Genomic DNA, 22997 nt, shown 5'->3' with positions numbered 1-22997 from the left:
GGGCTTATACTCACTGGAGTTTAGAAGATTGAGAGGGGATCTCATCGAAACCTATAAAATTCTGTCAGGTCTGGACAGACTAGATGCAGAAAGGATGTTTCTGATGGCCGGGGAGTCCAGAACCAGGGGTCATAGTCTAAGGATAAGGGGTAAGCCATTTAGGACTGAAATGAGGAGGAATTTCTTCACCCAGAGAGTGGTGAACCTGTGGAATTCTCTGCCACAGAGGGCGGTGGAGGCCAGTTCATTAAATATATTCAAGAAAGAGTTGGATATATTTCTTGAGGCTAAAGGGATCAAGGGATATGGGGAGAAGGCAGGGACAGGGTACTGAATTTGGATGATCAGCCATGATCTCATTGAATGGCGGAGCAGGCTCGAAGGGCCGAATGGCCTACTCCTGCTCCTATCTTTCTATGTCCCAAGGCGCTGCACAGGAGTATTTTAAGACAAAAAATTTGACACCGATCCACATAAGGATAAATTAGGGCAGATGACCAAAAGCTTGGTCAAAGAGGTAGGTTTTAAGGAGCGTCTTAAAGGAGGAAAGAGAGGTAGCGAGGCGGAGAGGTTTAGGCAGGGAACTCCAGAGCTTAGGGCCTAGGTAACAGAAGGCACAGCCACCGATGGTTGAGCGATTATAATCAGGGATGCCCAAGAGGGCAGAATTAGAGGAGCGCAGATATCTCGGGGGGTTGTGGGGCTGTAGGAGATTACAGAGATAGGGCCATGGAGGGATTTGAAAACAAGGATGAGAATCTTGAAATGGAGGCGCTGCTTAACCGGGAGCCAATGTAGGTCAGCGAGCACAGGGGTGATGGGCGATTACATCATAATTATGCCCAAAATTTCCAAGAAATTCCAGGCCTTGTTTTCCAGAAACCAGCTTTGACAATTAAGGCATGCTTTAAGTTTAAAACCTGTTACCTCTGCAACATTTTCCACTTCTGACAAAAGGTCACCGACCTGAAACGTTAACTCTGTTTCTCTCTCTCCACAGATGCTGCCTGACCCGCTGAGTGTTTCCAGCATTTGATGTTTATATTTTATATTTCCAGCATCCGCAGTGTTTGGCCTTTGCTTTAGGTTTGATTGGATTAACTGATGTCGACGATGAACGCTCTCAGATATAATTGGCTAGTTCTGTGATACGGTCAAGTGTCAGTTGAAACACCGCTGTTATATAGGTGACTCTCTGTCAGTCAGCTGGGCATTTTTAGGTGTTTTGATTGGCTAAGGTTTACTTCCTGTAGTGCAATGAATACTTAAGTAGCACATTACTGATTATGCAATGTAGGCTGGCTCACAGAAGCACAATTAAACTTGTTTTATATAAATCAACTGAATCTCCAGGAAAGGGAGACACATGAAAACAATACTTCAAGAATTTTAGTGCTTTAGCAGAAAATAAAGGCCATTTAGTTACAGAACATTGAATACAAGGAAAGAAAGAACTTGGATTTCTATAGCACCTTTCATGACCTCAGGAGATCCCAAAGCATTTTACAGTACTGTTGAAGTGCAGGCACTTCTGTGATGTGGCAGCCAATTTGCACACAGCCAGATCCTACAACCAGCAATGAGGTAAATGACCAGATCTGCTGTTCTTTGAATAGTGCCATGGGACCTTTAATGTCTTCTTCTTCTTAGGCAGTCCCTTGGAACCGAGGATGACTTGCTTCCACACTAAAAATGAGTTCTCAGGTGACTGATGAGTCCAATGTGGGACTGACAGTCTCTGTCACAGGTGGGGCAGATGGTGGTTGAAGGGGCGGGGTGCTTGGGTTGACGTGCGCTCCTTCCGCTGCCTGCGCTTGGCTTCCGCTTGCTCCCGGTGAAGAGACTCGAGGTGTTCGGCGCCTTCCCGGATGCTTCTCCTCCACTTTGTGCGGTCTTGGGCCAGGGATTCCCAGGTGTCGGTGGGGATGTTACACTTTTTCAAGGAGGCTTGGAGGGTGTCCTTGAAGTGTTTCCCCTGCCTACCTGGGGCTCTCTTGCCCTGTTGGAGCTCCGAGTAGAGCGCTTGTTTTGGGAGTCCAGTTGCCTGAGGAAGAGAGTGTTTGAAGACCAGGATCTCAAACCCAGCACCCAGCTCATGGTCTACAGAGCAGCAGTGATACCCGCCCTCCTGTATGCTTCAGGGACATGGACCATGTACAGCAGGCACCTCAAAGCACTGGAGAGGTACCACCCTTAATGTCCACCTTAGAGGGCAAACGGAGCCTTTGTTTAATGTCTGGTTAGCACGCAGCAACCACTTACTCTTCTTTTGTATGGTAGTAGCAAAAAAACAAATCAAATGTCAATATCTAAGTCAGATATCCAGGCCAAAGCTTCCGGTGTAACAGCGTGGATATCTTGTAGGCTGCCTGTGAATTTCCTCTGAGGGCAGTGCTCAATGATGTGCTCCAGGGTCTGATTAGAAGCTCCACAGTCGCACGATGGGGATGCTTTAATCTTCCCATCTATGGAGAAGGTGGCAGCGTCTACCATGACCGGTTCTGAGGCGGTTGATGGTTGTCCACTGTTTGCGAGGAAGGTTTGATCCTTCAGGCTGTACTGCAGCAACTAGGTAACCATTTGGCTTACATCTGCTTTACTCAACGTGATTCGTTTACATTTAAAATGTAGGAGTGGAATTACACATCACATGCTCCCTATTGTTTGTCATTTGACTTCTCTTGAAAGCATACATGGAATTACACATTACAAATTTAATTGAAATGTAAATAGTTCAGCCTCTAGATTTCACTTTAATCTTTTCACTATGTTCTATGAATTCTAGAGTGTTTTAAGTCTGTTACTTTGGGTGAAACAAGCTGGTGTTACAATGTACATAATTTCTTGTTGCTTAACACAAATCACCCTGACATTGTTAAGCTAGGTGTTAATCCAATACTGCTGTACCAATGATTCGCAAGGCAAGATGGACTACTTGACATGCAGTGAATAGTTTAAATGTAAAAACTGATGCAGGGCTGTGGGAATGCAGTACAAATAGATAAGAAAGGACAAGAACAGAATGTTTAGATAACTGATGGAGACAGTCTCACGGTCAAATTTTGTTGAAAGTTAAAAGTGAATTTTAAACAGAGCTCTGTAAAAAGAAACAAATGAATTGTGCAGCGTGTGATCGCCTAGTTTTCTGTATTCTCATGATGACTTGCAATTTATGAAAATGTATAAATATTGTAGCCCAGTGAGTCTAGGGGCGCACTCTAGAGGAGACTTCCTTGTGTGCAAACACAAAGCGTTTCTCAGAGTGAAGTCCAGTACCGGTTACCGGAATAAAACTTTACTTATTTTACAGTTTTTGACTTTGTGTATTACTGAGAAAGTGACAATAGACTGACCGGCGTGTTGTGTCTCCTAAAGCAGCGAACCTTGATCCCCCAAGTTTGGGGTTGATCCTCCTCACAGAAGTGAGGGGTTAACAACATGGCTTGATTATCCTGTGTAAAAATCTATGTTGTATATCCACTTCACCTATACAGACTTCACCTATATAGACCTCCCAGACTTGAATAGCCTCTCAGAGTTAGGATCTTATTCCCTTACTGGCATATCAATAATAGTTCAATGATGTAGAGAAGAGAATCCTGCAAGGACCCACCCAACCAGAGCCTGTCACGGTCCTAGTATTATCTCCTCGGAGTAGGGCAGACCAAAGCTGATTTGGAAGTATATCGCCGATCCTTTCTCGTCACTGGGTCAAAATCCTGGAACTCCCTCCCTACCAGCACTGTGGGAGTACCTTCGCAACACGGACTGCAGCGGTTCAAGAAGGCGGCTCACCACCACCTTCGCAAGGGCAATTAGGGATGGGCAATAAATGCTGGCCTTGCCAGCGACGCCCACATTCCATGAACGAATATTTAAAAAAAATCAGGCATTACCTTACAATATGTGAATAACTGAACAATACTGAGGATTCTTTTCCTCACCTTATTTGACTAAAAATAGCCCCCAATTATTGCTACGTAAGTGTTAATCTAGTTTTTTCTTTCAATTTTAAGCATACCTTTAAACATTAATATTTTGCCTTAGAATTTCTTTTAGGGTTCTTCATGGTTGGAGATATAAAATACAACGTTCTGAACAAAAATAATAAAAACGATATTTCCTTTCACACATTTTCTGAGGAACTAGTCATAATATCTCCTTACCTAGAATATCAGACGGGCAGAATACACTGTTGGTTTAGGTTTTGGGTTTTATAGTGAAGATGAAGATGAAGAACTTAAATGAAAATGTCTCTTTTTTCCTTTCCACCTTCCCCCAGTATATCTGCTGCAGTACTTGTTGCCTTACTGGCAGAGGCTTTGCTCCGACAAACATATTTAATTTGGGAATTATATTCAGAACCTCCTTCCAAGCGTGACTGAAGCTACAGTCCTTCCTGCTCTTACATGACCATTTCCTGTTGGTTGCTGAGGTTCCCTTCCAGATACACACACGTATAAAATGCACAATATATTACTATACATAATAAACAATGGCATCATTTCATTGGTTGTTTAACATTGCACAAAGAGCCCAAAAATATTGGGGGGGAAGGCCGAGCTGAACAAAAACTAGCTTCAGGAAAACAAGTGAGACCCCTTAAGAGAGAGGCGGCTTCTTGGGGCAAAATTAGACAGATTTCCAAGATAACGTAGGCAATTTTATGGGTTAATTTCCCCCCCGCATTATTTAAGTTTTCATATGTTTATTTTACAAACCTTATTTCTTGTGCTACATGTCTCGGTGTTACTGACAAAACAAGATGGCAGCCAAAACCACTCTCCAAAAATGGTTTGACCGTTTCGTTCATTTCCCTTCTTCTCCTCGCTAGTGGTTTGCCAGTGACGGTTTGCCGATTCTTGATTGGTAGTTTCTGTACCTGTTTGTTGCTGTTTTTTAAAAATTTATTATTATGTGATGTGGGCTTCGCTGGCAAGGCCAGCATTTATTGCCCATCCCTAATTGCCCTTGAGAAGGTGGTGGTGAGCTGCCTTCTTGAACCACTGCAGTCCGTGTGGTGAAGGTGCTCCCACAGTGCTGTTAGGGAGGGAGTTCCAGGATTTTGACCCAGCGACGATGAAGGAACGGCCGATATACTTCCAAGTCAGGATGGTGTGTGACTTGGAGGTGGTGGTGTTCCCATGCGTCTGCTGCCCTTGTCCTGCTAGGTGGAAGAGGTCGCGGGTTTGGGAGGTGCTGCCGAAGAAACCTTGGCGAGTTGCTGCAGTGCATCTTGTAGCTGGTACACACTGCAGCCACGGTGCGCCGGTGGTGGAGGGAATGGATGTTTAAGGTGGTGGATGGGGTGCCAATCAAGTGGGCTGCTTTGTCCTAGATGATGTCGAGCTTCTTGAGTGTTGTTTCAATGGTCGGTTCCTAACTGGTTTGGTAATATTTCCGTGAATCAGCATCGGTTAACAGTCATCTTTTGATAATGAATTTTTAATATTAAAGGCATATCACAAGCATGTGTGATATACAGTGTTCAAGCATTTTGCACGCGTGACACTTTGAAATGTGAGGGACATGCCAGATGTATGACGTTTAATTATACAGATATGCATCTGAAATTTTTCATGGGTTGTATCAGGTTAGCTAAAGAATTGAGTCAGTAAATTAAATTGCTTGATTTTCTGCACTGACTACAGTTATCTTTGATCTTACTAAATAACTGCAATATCTGAGAAAGCCGTTTCAACTTGATCAAAGTTGCCTCTGGATTCTCTGTCTCTAATGTTGTAAATCTATTATTATTATGCTGTATGAGGCTGGGCTGGAGCTGAGACTGAAAGCTTAGTGGTATATATAATTATTTGACACTGATATAACTAATAGAGGATACATGGAGTATGAATGACATTACAAGAATGTGTATGTTTTAAATAAAGAAAACAGTAACAGACTGGGAAACTCAATCCACCAGTAGGTTTCTCAGTGACATTTCCTACAGCCAAGCCTGTCCAATTCTGGGCCTCCCGAGCAATACTCCCTACCAATTCATTAATGTGCCTTTTCAGTGATACTCCCACCGACAAGTTGTCCATTACTAAGACTCCTTAATGATGGATTCTGTAGAGAAGCCAGTCATACAGTGAGCCACTTAAATGATGTATACAAAACGCTGTTTACAAGATAGTCTAGTAGTGAGCCACCTGAGGGATGTTCTGTATTGAGAACATAGTGAGACTCCTGGGTGTTACCTTACTGCAGCCAAGCTCATCAGTGGACCTCCTGAGGGACCATGCCATGTAGAAGACCCTGTCTGTCATACCCTTCTTCTTAGGCAGTCCCTCGGAACCGAGGATGACTTGCTTCCACATTAAAAATGAGTTCGCAGGTGACTGGTAAGCCCAATACGGGACCTACAGTCTCTGTCACAGGAGGGGCAGATGGTGGTTGAAGGGGCGGGTGGGTGGGATGTTTGGGTTGACATGTGCTCCTTGCGCTGCCTGCGCTTGGCTTCCGCTTGCTCCCGGCGAAGAGACTCGAGGTGTTCGGCGCCTTCCCGGATGCTTCTCCTCCACTTTGTGTGGTCTTGGGCCAGGGATTCCCAGGTGTCGGTGGGGATGTTACACTTTTTCAAGGAGGCTTTGAGGGTGTCCTTGAAGCGTTTCCTCTGCCCACCTGGGGCTCTCTTGCCGTGCCGGAGCTCCGAGTAGAGTGCTTGTTTTGGGAGTCTCGTATCGGGCATGGGGACAATGTGACCCATTCATCAGAGCTGATAGAGCGTAGTCAAAGCTTCGATGCTGGGGATGTTGGCCTGAGCAAGAACGCTGATGTTGGTGCGCCTATCCCGCCAATGGATTTGTCTGTCATACACAGTAACCATCACTGCTCTCTCTCTCTCTCTCTCATACTTTCCGCACATTGAGTTCTTTTTGTTTTCTCCTCCTATGTTGACTTGATGAGTGCTATCCAAACCTGGTCTTAATTTCCGTAAGTATGTTGTGATGCCATGACTCCGTTCTTCCTTTCCATAATGATCCTCCATTACAGTTAAACATAGCTGTGGTGAAATTCTGCACGACAGAAATTTGAGAGTTTGTATCAAGTTCGCAAAAACACGGAATCAGTTAATGAAATTGCAAAAAATTGGGCCTGATAGGAATGGTGACGTTTCCTCCCAGTGTTCATAAAGTGACTTTAAATACATCACAGCAAAGTAGTGCTTGTCAGAGTTTAGCAATTTAACAAATAGGAAATAAGCCTCCTGGGGTAGAGTTTCTGCTTTGGGCGCAATTGGGAAATTGCACTCAAGAATGTGCTTGAAATTGCACTGGGGTAGGTTAGGCTTCAAATTTCCGCTAAAATGTATTTGCTTAATCAAACGTAAAATCTTCTATAAAGCAGCGCAATTGGGCAGTGTAACAGAACGTAATCGTTTCTTTTCTTCTTCTTTCCATTAAAAAGTATTCCTTGATGTCTTTAGGAGTGGTACCCTGGTGCATTTGATTAATACAGCTGAAAATGGGGCTATCAGCAAAAATATACATTTTTAATAAGGATGTCCGCTCAGCCACCTGTGAGCAACCTTTTTTTTAATTTGTTCACGGGATGTCGGCGTCACTGGCAAGGCCAGCATTTATTGCCCAACCCTAGTTGCCCTTGAGAAGGTGGTGGTGAGCCGCCGCCTTGAACCACTGCAGTCCGTGTGGTGAAGGTACCCCCACAGTGCTGTTAGGGAGGGAGTTCCAGGATTTTGACCCAGCGACAATGAAGGAATGGCCGATATATTTCCAAGTCAGGATGGTGTATGACTTGGAGGGGAACTTGGGGGTGGTGGTGTTCCCATGTGTCTGCTGCCCTTGTCCTTCTAGGTGGAAGAGGTCGCGGGTTTGGGAGGTGCTGCTGAAGAAGCCTTGGCGAGTTGCTGCAGTGCATCTTGTAGATGGTACACACTGCAGCCTGATTTAAAATAATGAAAATGACTTAAAAAAACTGAACCATTTAATAGTTCAATGGGCGTACACTAGTCAGTTTCTTAGTAAATTAAATATATTTTTGATATGAAAAATCTTTAAAAATGTTCCTACTCGTGCCTGTGCGCCTAAGAAAATGAGCGCAAGTTGAAGAGCCTTCCCGAACCAATGCAATTGGTGCAATCTCGCAATTTTGACTTGGCGGCGTGGTCAGTTTTGTGGGCAGGGCCTGACCCGGGTGAATTGAATCTCGAACTAATGTAAAAGATCGCGGAAAACACAAACTCTCTCATGTTTAAGATTCTCTGATCTTTCGCTCTGGTTGGGCCGATTCTGCCCAGATTGCGCTGTTTTTTCTGGCGTGGGCAAGCAGAAACCCGACTCCAAACTCGTTGGTGAGGTCGATGTTTTGAGTGGCAACTTTATGGCTGGAATAGAAAAAAAGAAATCAATCCGAAATGTGCGTTTTATTGTCACAATGTTGGAAGCAAACCTGGGAGGAGAAGATCACCAGCAGGGTCAGCCCGTGTGCACCACATGTGAAAGGTGGCAAGAGGTCATGAAGAGACTCCATGATGTCACAAAGAAAGCCAAGCAAAATATAACTTCTAATTGACAGACCACGGGAGACCAAAGTGTTCACATTACCAGAAGAAGCTGTGTAATAGTTTGGCCTTAAAAGGCTGGAGAGGATGACAGATGATCCAGTAAATGTCTATCTTATCTTACGCTACCGCATGCAACCTACTGGATAAAAGGTCTGCTCTGCAATAAGGCCAGTCTTATTGCACCACATCTGCCTGCAGTGGATGCAAACAATGCTTTGAACTCATATTCCAGCTGTACCATTGCAGAGTATTATGTAAACATGTGTTCTTTCTAAAGAAGAATGCGAACTATCTAGACTCCAGAGCATAGCTGCATCACATACCATCAGAAGATATTCACACAAACATCACTATGTACCAATACAGAGACAGGACCACCTCCACCTATAAAACTTGTGAGCCACACACATGGAGGAGGAGGTAGGACCTGCATTGATTGAATGCTATTTGGAGATGCCAATGAGAGGTTACAGAGGTCCGAGACTTGAGGCCCAAACACTGAGTGGTGGGTATATGGATCAGTGGCCAACCTTTAAATTAAGGATAGAGGAACATTGTTGTCAAGTTCACAACATTAGAGTCAACATGTATGTTCCAGTGGAAGAAAAGTTGGGCAAAATGGAGACATTCATCTCAGGTGACCCCCCAAGTCTGAGCTGAATCCCCACATCTTAGGGATGAGTATTTTTACCTCTGTTACCCATAATGGGCCAGTAATTCCGGTCCCAACGCGTGAGTACGGACGGGGTACTCACGCGTGGGCCCGTTGGAGGTGCCGGATTTCAGCATGCACAGCGCATGCACGGGAAACCGGCATTTCCTGTCCCCTGAACCAAGGGGTTCAGAGGACGAACGCGTGCGCGCAGGAGTCTGCGCGTGCGCGCTGAAATTCCTTTTCTTCCACAGGTTTGCGCGTGTGTAAGGGCCTCTCCTTTTTCCGAATGTAAAAAGGAGACGTAAAGACTTCATTCTTTAAGGTAAGTGGTCTATTACTTAAAATTATAACATTTTTTCCACAGCTTTATTGTTTTTAAGGACTTTACAGTAAGGTAAGTGTAGTTTTAGACCCGATTTTAAAAAAAATTATTTTTTTCAAAAATTTGATTAATTGTTTAAAATAGTTTTTTAAAGTTATTTATAGTTTATTTAATTATTGGGATGTTTTTTAAACTTTTATTTAAAGTTAAACTAATCTTTTGGGTGCCTGTACTTTTCATGAGTTTGACAGTTCTTACTATCAAACTCATGAATGAAGTTTCCCCTCCCCTGATTGGCTGCACAGTGCTCACCTGATCCCAGCCGGCATATCGCACTAACTATGCCGCTGGATCAGGCAAGCACATCGCGCCGACATCTGAACTGGGCCAGTGACAGGAATTCCAAGCAGGCCCAGGCTTCAGATGTTGGCGCGCCGGGTGAGTGCACATCGGGGGCTTGCACGCGCGGCAAGCCCCCGATCCTAATTTCTGGGCCAATGTGTTGGACCAATGGTTTGCTGTAGTAGAAATCCTGTGACCCAGAGACTGAGCAACATATAAACATTGCTCCACAATCAGCTGTGGCTCAGTGGCAGCATTCTCACCTCTGAGTCAGAAAGTTTTGGGTTCAGGCCCAACTCCAGAACCTGAGCACCTAAGCTAGGCTGACACTTCAGTGCAGTACTGAGGGAGCACTGTATTGTCGGAGGTCCCCTTCAGAGGAGACATTAAACTGAGGCCCAACTGCCCTCTCAGGTGGACAGAAAAGATCCAATGGCACTATTTGAAGAGAAGTGGGGTTGTCCTGTCCAACATTTATGCTTTAACAAATGGCACCAAGAGGAAATGATTGATCATTCATTCAGTTGCTGTTTGTGGGATCTTGCTGTGCCATGTTTGCCTACAAACCAACAGTAACTACACTTCAAAAGTAATTAATTGGATGTAAAGTGCGTTGGGAAGTCCTAAGGATGGGACAGATGCTATATAAATTTGATCTTTTACTGCTCTGAATCCTGCAGTTTTCTTAATATACAAGTGGTCTGCATTTAGAGCTAGATAGTCTCAGAGAAAGAATACAGTCAGCCAACAACAACAACTTGCATTTATATAGTGCCTTTAATGCAGTAAAACGTCCCAAGGCGCTTCACAGGAGTGATTATCAGACAAAAGATTGACCCCGAGCCACATAAGGAGATATTAGGACAGGTGACCAAAAGCTTGGTCAAAGAGGTAGGTTTTAAGGAGCGTCTTAAAGGAGGTAGAGAGAGGTGGAGAAGTTTAGGGAGGGAATTCCAGAGCTTAGGGCCCAGGCAGCTGAAGGCACGGCCGCCAATGGTGGAGCGAAGGAAATCGGGAATGCGCTAGAGGCCAGAATTGGAGGAGCGCAGAGATCTCGGGGGGGTTGTCGGGCTGGAGGAGGTTGCAGAGATAGGGAGGGGCAAGGAGACCATGGAGGGATTTGAAAACAAGGATGAGAATTTTAAAATTCGAGGCGTTGCTGGACCGGGAGCCGAGTCAGTCATTAGGCAGGGTTTAGTGTAACAGAGATGCGCATTGTTCTGTCCTCAGGTAGAACAGTGGGTGCCATGAGGCGATGCCCACTACCCATGGCCTACATATGGCACTGCGAGTTCAGAGCCAGAATGCTGGACCTTATGCCAGCAGCCTGGCCTTGATACCAGGTTACCCTGGCCACATTTCTTCTGGTGTCTGACTGGAAGGCAGGGTATCCTCGGAGGCAAATGTGCAAAGCATTCCTTGCCTTGACCTTCCACTATCGAGGAGGGCCACTGGTCTCTCCGCCAGTCCCTCTGAACAGTCTGAAAGCCCACAGTTGGAGAAGTTTACTTTCCGGCAGTGGTACTGTTACCAGAAGAGGGACACAGAGAGCATGACCATAGGCACATCTCACAGGGTGAGAAGAAAGTGTGGTTCACAGGGGGAGGAGAGCACAATGTACACATAATAGTCACGTGATTTACTCATGTAAAAAAATGCATTAAGTGTATTTATATCACCAGCTTTAAAGCTCTAATATATATATATATATTTCTGATTAGGAAAACAGCAAGTTGATTTAGAGGGAGCAGTTACAGGTGTGACCAAGGAGATAGACATTCACAGCGCAGGTGATGGCCACACTGCAGATGACCACATGAACGACACGCAAAATGCTATTATTAAAATCATCGAAAACAGGAGCCCTTTCCATTTGATTACAGTCTTTTAACTCATCCCAGCAGGTAGCCCTCATTGTTTTTTCAGTTAACTACTTGCCATCGAATATAAACTTTGAAGCCAACCCCACTGGCAATTAAAAAAAAAATAGAAACCAGCACCGTTGTAAAATTCACTTGACGACAGCAGTAGCAGAAAGCTGGATCACGGTTTAGAGTCAACGCGGGTACCGATGATAAAATGCTGGCGCATTTAAAGGTTCTTCATGTCACGTGCGTTGGGGGGGTAAGTGCGTTTAGGAGCTGGCGAACACATCGGACAATGATGGAGATGTTACCGAGATACCGAACCAACGGCTGAGCACAAGTTTTTTTTTTCCCTTTTGGGATTATTTTCACAAACCCTTGTGTTGCCGCGGGGTTCACCCTGGCCCTCTCCCCCTTGGTTCAGCGCTTCTTCCCGTAACACACTCAGCAAAACAAAAAAGCAATGCCAGTTTGGCGGGTTTTATTTTATTGAGAAAAGTCCTTTTAAAAAAAAAAGCGATTGACAGCTTTTTGTATTAATGTAAACCAGTAACTGACAGAGAAAAACTAACCTCAGTGCAGTTTCAAAAAGATTTTTGTTCTATCTGTATCTTTCGTGCAACACATTGTAATCCTGTTCTGTTGCTCTTGTTGATGGTATCCATTTCACAGTAGCTTTATGACCTGTTTAAATAAAAGCGTTCGACAGAGTTATTCCTACCATTTAATGTTATAATTACACTGTAGGAGTCTCAGAAAAGGGTCATAAAATCCTTTTTCCTTTACCACTGTGACAGATGTTTATGTGATTATCGGTTGACTTCGATTACCAGAGAGAAAGGTCAGAACAAATAAGTGGGCCCAATTGTCCCCAGATTACAGTTTAGAATTCTTCCCATCCGCGGGAACAATAAGTGGGAGGAATGTTAAAAGGATCCTGAATAAACAAGCATTAAATTTTCTTTTGACAATGAGCCGCTCAACCCTCAAAAGAAGTGGGATTTGAGGAATATACATGGTTAAGTAGCAGACAGATTTCCGTGAGAGGAAAAAGAGATCCACTCAGTTTATTTAATTCTGCGGCGGAGACTGTTTCAGCTGAGATTTTTTTTTGGGGGGGCTGCTTTTGTTGTCCTCCTGCTTAATGAGCTGGAAAATACAATTGCACTTTCCTGGCTGTGAAAGTTGCTTTGAGGGCATCATAAATTAGCTGCTGTGAGATACTTAAATTGATTTGCCTTTGTGTTCTCTGTGCAGGGCCTGTGTTCAGGCACATCCTCCCGCAGGCGCACTGAGCAAATGACGAAGGATCAAAAGCCTGGGCCGTTTCAATAGGAGCTGGCCCCGGTTTTTTTTTCCCGACTAGGCAACTGGGCTAAAAATACATTGAACATGGAGTGTGAAGTGAATATAAAGGCCTGTACTGTTACCCTCTTCCAGGCAAGACGATATGCCGCGGTTACTTAAGCAACATATGACTGGGGTTTGCGACTGTAGCCTCTCATAAGCATGAAGCACCTACTTCCTGCAGCATTTTCTAAGTTTCGCCACAGTCCGTTTACCTAATCCGGTGATTTACTCACTGCTCGCTTATTTTACAGTCCTGCAGCTCTGTGTTGCTCATTGTCATGCGCATGAGCAGCACAATGGGAGAGAGGAGTCTTCCTGCAAATATTTAGTAAACTTGCAAAGACACTTCTTTTTTTTCCTCTCTCTCCCTCTCGCAAGCTTGGCACATGCCTTCTGTTACTAAGTGGCCCCATATTCAACAACTCCTCATCTCCTATTCTTCATCCCACTAGGTGCCCAGACTTACAGCCCTGGCAGCTGCTCCCGCCTGAAAGGCTTTAGAGTCCTCTCGGCAGGTGAACCCTCCTGCCAAAGCAATTTCCAATCAAAGACTCTTTCAGAACTTCACAAGGAATCTGACTTTGTTTTGTGCTGCAGCTCAAAGTCCCTGCAACAATGACTGCTCTCACTAAATATGCAGATCATACTGAGTAGAGCCATTCTGTGTTGGGCTCTATTATGAGAGCTGATGGTCGGCGTGAGTTTCTGTGGTTCAGGGCAGGGCAGCGTTCAATTATTATACGTGCTCGGATATGTTAGTCCAAGGTGTGGTGTTCAGCAAAAAAAAGAGCTTTTCTATCTTCAAAGCTGCTGGCAGGCTGTAATATTAGGTCATTGCTTTGCTTAAATATAATTGCTCTCTTTGAAGCCTGAGAGTACCAAATAATTTGCTCTGTCCTCAGGCTGTAGTGGTAATACCACCACCCCTTCAGCTAGAGCTGCCAGCACCTCGGAAACAGCAGCTCCCATGCCGAGCGGAGATAATAGCGCCAGGCTGCTCCATTTCGACTCCTTTTCATCCGCTGCCTCTTAACTTTATTAGCAACAGCTTTAGCAGCCACTGCGACAGGGCAGGGCTGTGCCGTGCCGACGGTGGCTGCACGCAGGCTGTGAGCCGGGCTGGCTCGGGGGTCGTGCTCACTTTAACTGCACCATGACGAGATCAGCGCCAGGAATTGAAGCGTTGCACCGGACTCCATCTGGGTTGCTTCAATCCTCTTCGGGAGGTTCTCCCCCCACCCCTCATCCCTGTTGCTGTATCTAATGATACTCTAGCTGCTTCTGTTTGACATTGTGTAACATGGATTACTGCACTCACAGCTCAAGCATTAGGGACATAGGAGCAGGAGGAGGCCATTCAGCCCCTCGAGCCTGTTCCGCCATTCAATTAGATCACGGCTGATCTGTATCTTAACTCCATCTAACCCCCCTTGGTTTCCTAACCCTTAAGAAAGAAAGAAAGACTTGCATTTCTATAGCGCCTTTCACGACCACCGGACGTCTCAAAGCGCTTTACAGCCAATGAAGTACATTTGAAGTGGAGTCACTGTTGTAATGTGGGAAATGCGACAGCCAATTTGCGCACAGCAAGCTCCCACAAACAGCAATGAGATAATGACCAGATCATCTGTTTTTTTGTTATGTTGGTTGAGTGATAAACATTGGCCAGGACACCGGGGAGAACTCCCCTGCTCTTCTTTGAAATAGTGCCGCGGGATCTTTTACGTCCACCTGAGAGAGCAGACGGGGCCTCGGTTTAACGTTTCATCCGGAAGATGACACCTCTGACAGTGCAGCACTTAATACCCTTGCCGAACAAAAACCTATCAACATTTTCAATTGACCCCCCCAGCCTCAACAGTTTTTTGCAGGAGAGCGTTCCAGATATCCACTTACCCTTTGGACTGCACCAAGGGATCAAATCGATATACTTCTACCGAGCTGTGTTAAACCTCAAGCTTTGCGAGGGGAAGGACGAGAGATACTAGACTTCCAAAGTACTTAATTGGCTGTAAACGTTTTGGGATGTCTTGAGGTCTTGAGGTCATAGAATTATACAGCACAGAAGCACATTCGGCCCATTGTGTCTGTGCCGGCTCTTTGACGAGCTCTCCAATTAGTCCCACTTCCTCACTTGTAGCCCTGCAAATGTCTCCTTTTCAAGTATATTATGAAAAGCACTGTATAAATGCATATCTTTCTTTCTACACTCATAGTAATATGATGACCCATAATCTACTTTCACAATAATGGTGAGGCTAACCGCGCTCGCCGTATTTTATGCGCAGATGCTACAGCAACTTCAGGCGAGGGGCAGACATGCAGTTAAACACAGAAATCCAAAGGTTTCTGTCCGAGTTGCGTCGATCCGCCGCTAACTTCACAACAATGGTATCTCGCTGTCTGCCTGACCATTGAAGTGCGCGGTAGACGCGAACTAAACTCGCCCCAAAAGTTAAGTCTTGTCCATTTCAAGTTGAAGAACCCTTTAAATGATGTGATACGTGCTAATTACTGCCAGTCAACCTCTCTGGCACTGAAAATTAACTCTTACAAGTGTGCTGTGTCATTCCTTCAGGTTTTAATTGTTGTTGGAGATTTTAAAAATGTGAAATTTGAAATGTAATTTTTAAAAAATTTCCCTTTCTGTCTTTTTTCCCCTCTCTTAATCTAATCTTTCTTTCTCTCTCTTTATTTCTCTTTCTGTGTCTGATTTGACATTGAGTTCACCCGTTGTATCTTACACTTCCTTCTCAGTCCTTGCGCGGTTAATTTCACAATCCTTCAATCTGATTGGTTAAGGAGATACACAGTGGCTTGTCCTGTTCACTCGGGTCTCAGATGCCCGGTTACCCCTCGTTGCGGCGTTATCAGCTCACACTTTCAACAAGTCACCACACAAAATAACCAAAAACCTAAACATGCGAGGGCAAGTCTAATGAATGGCAGATGCCGTTAGATGCCCGGCTACAGCAAATCACGGCCCAGCGAGTTTACTCCAGAAACATAGAAACATAGAAAAATAGGAGCAGGAGTTGGCCATTCGGCCCTTCGAGCCTGCTCCGCCATTCAATATGATCATGGCTGATCCTCTATCTCAATACCATATTCCCACTCTCTTCCCCATACCCCTTGATGCCTTTTGTGTCTAGAAACCTATCTATCTCCTTCTTAAATATATTCAGTGACTTGGCCTCCACAGAGAATTCCACAGGTTCACCACCCTCTAAGTGAAGAAATTTCTCCTCATCTCAGTCCGAGGGGTCACAGTCTTTTAGAACGAGGGGTCACAGTCTCGGGATACGGGGTAGGACATTTAGGACTGAGATGAGGAGAAATTTCTTCACTCAGAGGGCGGTGAACCTGTGGAATTCTCTACCACTGAAGGCTGTGGAGGCCAAGTACTTACAGAAACCTTTGCTTCTGCTAGGAGAAAGGTAGGGAGGCCCATTGAGCCTGGTGCAGACACCTAAACTCACTGACATTCAGCTACTTTGGATAAATGCAACATTCCTGTATTTCATATGACTTGGAGCCATCACTTGGCCTTTGTAATTTCCAGTAGGGCCTCATGGTGCACACAGCCCTGATACATTCATCACCTCATCGGTACCATTGCAGCAATGTCAAGATATATATGGATATTTATAAACAAATGAAAATATGAAATGATATTATACCAAATCCAAATACGATGGGGGCGAAATTCGGTGGGCTGCGCCACCAGTTAGCGCCTAAAGAGGGCACTCAGTGGCTTTAGCGCCACTGGCCACACCTCCTGCGATATTTAGCTGGGGCGCTAATGGCAGCGTTAGCCTGCTGCGCTGCGCTACCACCGATGACGTCATCAGTGTGCACAGCGCCCCGCTGCCGCCCCGATCACGATATTTGGCAGCGACCGCCTCTGTAGCGCCGCTTGCTAATCGCGCCCGGTTCACGGGGCCTACCTGTGGCGGCAGTGGCGCAAATTAAGGTGGAGGTGCGGGGCGGCCGTTTTTTTCGGCGGCTGCCTGCCAGCACCTCCGTCTCCGGCCTCCTGTTCTCCCCCCGCGGCATTGCCGGCTGTTTTCCAAGAGTCCAGCACTTCTCCTCGGTGCCGGGCTCTTTTGCCGGCACTCGCGATCGCTCATCGTGCTGGTGCAGGCCCCTCCCCCTTAAGAATGGGAGGAAGGCCTGCAGTACCGCAGCACGCCGCGCCGCAGCGGGTGGCGCTGTGGCACGTTGCGCTGCGATATTCAGTTTCAGCGCCCTAAGAGGGACGCGGAGCGCCTCGAGCCTCGCCCCGTGTCCCTCTTGGGGCGCTCAAGCTGAATTTCCGGCGATCGCTGCCGCTCCGATCGCAGCGCAAAATCTGGCGCCCAGGCGAGCTTGGCGCCCCGTTTGCGGCTCAACCCAATTTCTCCCATGATGTGTTTTGTAGTACCGCCCCATATGTAGATGCTGACCTCTATGTTCCTGTGGCTATTTTTAACAGAGGTCACAAATTTAAAATAATTGACAAAATAACTAGAGAGGAAATGAGGAGTGATTCTTTTTTCACGAAGGGGGGCTGTTAGGATCTGGAACGCACTACCTGAAAGAATGGTGGAAGCAGATTGCACAGGAATTTTCAACAGGCAATTCGACATGTATTTGAAGAGGACTATTTTGAAGGGTTATGGGGAGAAAGCCGGGGTGTGGGAGTAAATTGCACAGCTTTTTCAAAGAGCCGGCACGGGCTCGACGGGCTGAATGGCCTCCTTCTGTGCTGTAAGATTCTATGATTCTAGGATTAGGCATGGCGAAGAACAAAGCTGTGTTGGTGGGAACTGATGTACATTGCGACTAAGAGACTGAGCGCTGAGAACGAGGGCTCTGTGGCAAGTGAAGTATTTAGATTGTAGCGCGCCAGTCTTTATGGGGAGTTAATTATGGGGCGCATCACCAAGTCATGCTGCTTTACTGCCAGCTTCAGCTTTCTTGAAAATATCACAAAATACAATCAGTAAATGCAACAGTTGAATTTGCTAAAGTTCCCCTCTCAGCCACCTGTAATTTAAAAAAAAAAATTTGTTTATGGGATGTGGGCGTCGCTGGCAAGGCCAGCATTTATTGCCCATCCCTAATTGCCCTTGAGAAGGTGGTGGTGAGCCACCTTCTTGAACCGCTGCAGTCCGTGTGGTGAAGGTACTCCCACAGTGCTGTTAGGGAGGGAGTTCCAGGATTTTGACCCAGCGACGATGAAGGATCGGCGATATACTTCCAAGTCAGGATGGTGTGTGACTTGGAGGGGAACTTGGAGGTGGTGGTGTTCCCATGCGCCTGCTGCCCTTGTCCTTCTAGGTGGAAGAGGTCGCGGGTTTGGGAGGTGCTGCCGAAGAAGCCTTGGCGAGTTGGCGAATTATTCATTGTATTGAGTACAGTTATTGTTATTAGCTCCACTCTGATAACCACCACAATGCGCTTTGATGTTGTTCATCTGTCTCAACCTATGTTGACAGATTATTGGGAATGCCTCATGTTGATGTTGATTAACCCTGTGCAGCAATGCCATTTTATATTATTTATGTAACCTTCCTTCCCAGCTCCGCTATATTATTGCAAAGAAGTGTAACAGTGCTGCATGTATTCTGACCCCCTGTGAATGTCCTGAACTCGTGCCAAGTAAAAATAATTAACTTAACGTATGCCTCATTTATGAATAATTTCTGCATCGGTCATTTCGCAAGTCTTTTGCCAATCCCTGACACAAATTTGGAAGCGATTATGAAACACATCTCTCATGTCATCACCACAATGGTGTGAGAGTCACTGGGGTTCATTTTAACCTAATCCGCCAGGCGGGAAAGGGGTGGGTGTGGGTAGGCCGAACGTTAAGCACCCAGCTCGATTTTACTCTCCATCGAAGTCGATGGGAGCAAACTCAGTCGGCCGGCTCGATCAAGTCAGTTCCTGCTGGGTGGGTAGCTTAAAATGACCCCCACTGTCTCTATCCTCCCCCCACCCCCACCCCATCCACTAGTAACGTTGAAGCTGTGGTAGTAAGTGTCAGCCATGGCTCTGTGGGTAGCACTCTCGCCTCTGAGTCAGAAGGTTGTGGATTTAAGCCCCACTCCAGAGACTTGAGCACAACAAATCTAGGCCTGACACTCCAGTGCAGCACTGAGGGAGTGCTGCACTGTCAGAGGTGCCGCCTTTCAGATGAGATGTTAAACCAAGGCCCTGTCTGCTCTCTCAGGCAGACATAAAAGATCCCATGGCACTATTTTGAAGAAGAGCAGGGCAGTTATCCCTGTGCCCCGGCCAATATTTATCCCTCAATCCAACTTCACTAAAATAGATTACCTGGTCATTATCAGATTGTTGTTTGTGGGAGCTTGCTGTGCACAAATTGGCTGCCGCATTTCCTACATTACAACAGCGACTTCACTTCAAAAAGTACTTCAGTGGCTGAAAAGCGCTTTGGGACGTCCTGAGGTTGTGAAAGGTGCTATATAAATGTAAGTCTTTCTTTCTAATATACAGGGAGGGGCTCTGATTGTTGTTTATGGGATGGCAGGAATGATGTATGAGGAGAAATTGGGTCGATTAGGCTTATATTCGCTAGAGTTTAGAAGAATGAGAGGGGATCTAATTGAAACTTATAAAATTCTAACAGGACTAGACAGACTAGATGCAGGAAGGATGTTCCCGATGGTCGGGGAGTCCAGAACCAGGGGTCACAGTCTAAGGATAAGGGGTAAGCCATTTAGGACAGAGATGAGGAGGAATTTCTTCACCCAGAGAGTGGTGAACCTGTGGAATTCTCTGCCACAGAAGGCAGTTGAGGCCAATACATTAAATATATTCAAGAAGGAGTTAGATATATTTCTTGAGGCTAAAGGGATCAAGGGATATGGGGAGAAGGCAGGGACAGGGTACTGAATTTGGATGATCAGCCATGATCTCATTAAATGGTGGAGCAGGCTCGAGGGGCCGAATGGCCGACTCCTGCTCCTATCTTCTATGTTTCTATGTTTACCCTTGGCTAATACAGCTGCCATGGGCATTGAGGCTCTCCTGCAATATCCTGCAGGCTTGCTGCTATCAATCTATTGACGCAGGGATAGCGCTTTCAAATAAAAATAAAGAGAACCAGATTAAGAATAAAACTAAGGAACGTGGATGAGAATGATAAACCTTTCCATTTTGATGTTCAGATTTTCTCCAGTCATATTGCCCACAGAGCAGGAAACTGGAGCCTTAACCACCACCAGAATAGAATAAAATAAACACTGTTGTATTCACTGTAGCTGTCACTACTTGGCAGAATTCTCTTTATCTTCCTTAGTGGATGTATTAATGCTGATGGCAATAGGTCTGGTGTACTCATAGCACAATAACTGCATTCTGAATAGTGTAGTGCAGTATGTGTGCACATAACGTATATCTCATCTCAGGGTCAAAGTTGTGGGTTCAAGTCCCACTCTAGGACTTGAGCACATGAACTCGGCCGACACTCCAGTGCAGTACAGAGGGAGCGCAGCAGTGTCGTAGGTGCAATCCTTCAACAACAACAACAACTTGTATTTATATAGCGCCTTTAACGTAGTAAACCGTCCCAAGGTGCCGCACAGGAGTATTTTAAGACAAAAAATTTGACACCGATCCACATAAGGAGAAATTAGGGCGGGTGACCAAAAGCTTGGTCAAAAAGGTAGGTTTTAAGGAGCATCTTAAAGGAGGAAAGAGAGGTAGTGAGGCGGAGAGGTTTAGGCAGGGAATTCCAGAGCTTAGGGCCCAGGCAACAGAAGGTAAAATGTTAAACACTCCCTGCTGCACTGTATCTAAAGCGTGAATGTTAATGTGCCCTTGGGACTATTTGCAGTATCCTGGGCAACAGGACTCCCTTAACCAACACCACCAAGAACCGATGAACTGGTCATTTATCTAATTGCTATTCATGGGATCTTGCTGTGTGGAACTGGCTGCTGTCTTTGCCTACATAGCAACAGGCAGTATATGAAGCTCCATTGGGATGTTGCTGAGGGACTTGATAAGGTGCGAGCTAAATGCTAATCTTTATTTTATATAATTTTTTGTTCTGTTTACCTCAGCACTATGATCACCGTCACTGCAATGCCGATGGGACTGAGTACACATCCTATGAGCACTTAAAGAGCCACTCACTCGCTGATCAGGATAATTTTTTTTTAAGAAGGAGCTGCATATAGCCCAAATGTCATTTGTGATCTATTCTTCAGTGAAGTGCTTTATGTTAAAAATGTAGCACCTCTATTCTGTTAGTCTCAATGTGGTCCTATTAATGTCCAGTCCAAATATGGAATAATAGACCATTAGCAGCATGAGATATTATTATTATATATATATATATAGGAGGAATACGACTTCCCTTTGCCCATTCCCTCTCTGGGAATCCTCACATCTTTTCTTCCTTAGGGCAAAGGTCAAATGCAGTGACCCCCCACTGACACTGCAGCTGAAATAAGGTAATTCAGTACACACCAGGGATTGAATCTGGAATCTTCCTGCTCTACATGGCTCAGTTCCCACACTGGTGGTGCATGTGGGAACTGAGTCACAGCGGGAGGCCAAAGCAATTCTTTCATCAGGACTTCACCTTGTTATTGCTTAAGCTTCCGTGCTGACTATAATGAGAATTCTGGCGAGACCAGGTAAGTGGTTTGTTATAATGAGAGGTGTGGAACAACAGAATTGGTAATAATGAGGCTCCACTGTATCTCAAGCCTTTACAGGCTTTGTTTAACATGAAAGTTTGACTTTCCATCAGCCATTACCTCCAGAACATTCAATCTTTACCTCAAAGGCTATGAAGTGGGCTCTTTGTGATCTCCTCCTAATCCATTTACCAGCCCATGGGTTGCGTTGAAGGAAACCACCTGAACACAAAGTTGAATGTGAGGTTAAATTCAGACTGAAATCTAATTGAACTGGGACCCAACCTTTGAGCCTGACTTTAATCCAATTGAGTTTTTTAAAATTAACTGCATTCACGATACTCCTACAGGCACAAATCAAAAGGTTTCTGATTCAATCTCTCTGTAATCCAATACTCTAGGAAAATAAGTTTGCGTCCGAACAACAGGCAAAGAGTACACGGGCATTGTACTAGTTTGTGTTGATATTGAGTTTCTTGTTGAATGTTCCATGTTGTTCATTGCCACAGAGTTAAGGAGATAGATTGATCACAAACCAATAAATTCAATGCACCTTATGTGTGAATTCACCAGCGGAATGTTTTGTGAGGAATTGCTTCCACCTATGTGGCTATTTTGTCTTCTCAAGGCTTCTAAAACCAACTGTGAGTAAACAAGCCCATAATGGAGACTTTAAGCAGTCAGTTATTAGTATAACCCCGGACTGCTCTTTCATAGAAACATAGAAGATAGGAGCAGGAGTAGGCCATTCGGCCCCTCGAGCCTGCTCCGCCATTTAATGAGATCATGGCTGATCATACAAATTCAGTACCCTGTCCCTGCTTTCTCCCCATATCCCTTGATCCCGTTAGTCTTAAGAAATATATCGAACTCCTTCTTGAATATATTTAATGAATTGGCCTCAACTGCCTTTTGTGGTAGAGAATTCCACAGGTTCACCACTCTCTGGGTGAAGAAATTCCTCCTCATCTCTGTCCTAAATGGCCTACCCCTTATCCTTAGACTGTGACCCCTGGTTCTGGACTCCCCCGCCATCGGGAACATCCTTCCTACATCCATTCTGTCTAGTCCTGTTAGAATTTTATAAGTTTCAATGAGATCCCCTCTCATTCTTCTAAACTCCAGCGAGTATAAGCCCAATCGACCCAATCTCTTCTCATACGTCATTCCTGCCATCCCAGGTATCAGTCTGAATTCTGAATTTAGTGATAGGCTGAAGGTTTCTCCTTTCTGACGGCTGCACAGGTCTTAAATTAAGTTTGAGAATCTAGTTTGC

At 45.3% G+C, this 22997-nt stretch overlaps 1 long non-coding RNA gene across 1 annotated transcript; it reads right to left on the bottom strand.

Annotated features, from left to right (window-relative positions):
- Positions 1-1312: 1312 nt before the first annotated feature.
- Positions 1313-13334, bottom strand: LOC147098570 (uncharacterized). The gene is made up of 2 exons (XR_015074194.1): positions 12287-13334; positions 1313-7022 (listed from the first exon to the last, which is right to left on the bottom strand). It is a non-coding gene; the product is annotated as an uncharacterized LOC147098570 (long non-coding RNA).
- Between the last annotated feature and the right edge of the window lie 9663 nt (positions 13335-22997).

Source organism: Somniosus microcephalus, chromosome 29 (assembly GCF_052327205.1).
Source record: "Somniosus microcephalus isolate GS21.2 chromosome 29, FLI_Smic_1.0, whole genome shotgun sequence".
Classification (NCBI taxonomy): domain Eukaryota; kingdom Metazoa; phylum Chordata; class Chondrichthyes; order Squaliformes; family Somniosidae; genus Somniosus; species Somniosus microcephalus.
The sequence above is the reverse complement of the archived record's forward strand: the minus strand, read 5'-3'. Positions and strand labels throughout refer to the sequence as shown.